Below are 1,571 nucleotides of genomic sequence, written 5' to 3'. Positions count from 1 at the left end.
CAAGGCATTTGATTGGTCAATTTTGACTTGAGACTGATCTAAGAACGATCATTCTTGTTCATAAATACGAGTGTAAAAATTTGACTTGGGCTTTCTTTTACCTTCAATTTATTTTGTTAGAGTAGGTATCTACATGAGTACCATATTTATTTCCTCCGCGAATCAGGACGATGTCCCATGTTCTGAGGTTCGTTTCCCCTTTTAAAAGAGAATGGGGAATTATACGGGAATCAGTTCAACCATTAGGTGGCGTGGTAGCGCCTGTACTAAACTATTGGAAATCCAAGATGACCCTTTCCCTACCATGGAATATCTGGTGACTCTCTTAGTAATGAGTGTTCAGTCTCTGTCATGTTTTTGAAAAGAAACCGTTTCCGAAAGGAAAATACACCTTTACTCACTGCAACTCCCTACAAGTCTATAGGAATGGTGAGTTAGGATTTGACTCATTGACTCACATTGACTGAGTTAGTGAGTTCACTGAAAAGAGTAGTTCTTTTTTTTTTTTATAACTCACTCACTCTTTACACAACTCTTATTTTCAGTCACCCATTTCGTCCTGTTGTTGTTCTCTTTACATTTAAGAATTTCATGTATTGTATTTAACTACTTATTTATTATGTTTTCCCTGTCTGTATTTCTTCTTAATAAAGACCGAGAGTTCAGCATTGTTGGCGTACACCTGCCTTGGTGGTGTAGTGGTCAAGACGCTCGCCTGGTAAATATGTACCTATAGTTATACTTCTATACCTGCCTCGGTGGTGTAGTGGTCAAGGCGCTCGCCTGGTAAACAGGAGGGCGTGGTAAACCATACCCAAACCTGCCTCGGTGGTATAGTGGTCAAGGCGCTCGCCTGGTAAACAGGAGGGCGTGGGTTCAATCCAGCCGACGAGGTATGGAATTTTATCAATATAATTTGAGAATTTGACCACAATAATAGTAGTAGCCTACTGCTGGAGTAAAGGGACTTTTCAGTCTTACAGGCGCAGTATAAATAGGCACTATTATTACACGTTGGGGCCTGTTCCACGGGCATTCCTGCACTTCACACTTTAAGCATAGAAAAAAACGACAGACAGTTTGTCTTTATTTTCTGCACGTAAAGTAAAAAGTGAGGAGTGCGGAGTCGTTTGTGGAATAGACCTCTACTTATGTACGTAATGCCGGCCACACAGGTTCCAGTATGCTTGAGAGACGGTTTGTAAGGAAAGAAGCTTGAACGTGTGTGGTGGAAAAAAAGATCACAGGGAACAGGCAGCCTGAAGATGAAAATTCAATCATTTAACCTGTCTATTATGCCATACACCCCATTTTATGAACAAAGATTCTTGTTCTCAAGTCAGACTGAAATGAATTTTGGCCTATCAGATGGTTGGAATCGATGCTTCAGTGTTACTTGAAAGCTAGAATTTTTTGTTTTCATCCTCAATCTCCTACAAGCCTTATGAATTCCTCCACAAAGGTTTCATAATCTTAGGGAGATACCTTCTGTATTTATTGTGTAATTATTTATATAATTATATTGTTTTAAAATATAAAACTAAACCGTTTGAATAAGGGCCACTTTTTCC

At 39.3% G+C, this 1,571-nt stretch overlaps 1 long non-coding RNA gene across 1 annotated transcript; it reads left to right on the top strand.

Annotated features, from left to right (window-relative positions):
* Nucleotides 1–6: 6 nt before the first annotated feature.
* Nucleotides 7–1,310, top strand: LOC113472996. The gene is made up of 2 exons (XR_003395104.1): nt 7–726; nt 868–1,310. It is a non-coding gene; the product is annotated as an uncharacterized LOC113472996 (long non-coding RNA).
* The last annotated feature ends 261 nt before the right edge of the window (nt 1,311–1,571 follow it).

The sequence above is a fragment of the Diaphorina citri genome, unplaced genomic scaffold (genome assembly GCF_000475195.1).
Source record: "Diaphorina citri unplaced genomic scaffold, Diaci psyllid genome assembly version 1.1 scaffold11884, whole genome shotgun sequence".
In the NCBI taxonomy this organism is placed as follows: domain Eukaryota; kingdom Metazoa; phylum Arthropoda; class Insecta; order Hemiptera; family Psyllidae; genus Diaphorina; species Diaphorina citri.
This window is presented reverse-complemented; position numbering and strand designations above follow the sequence as displayed.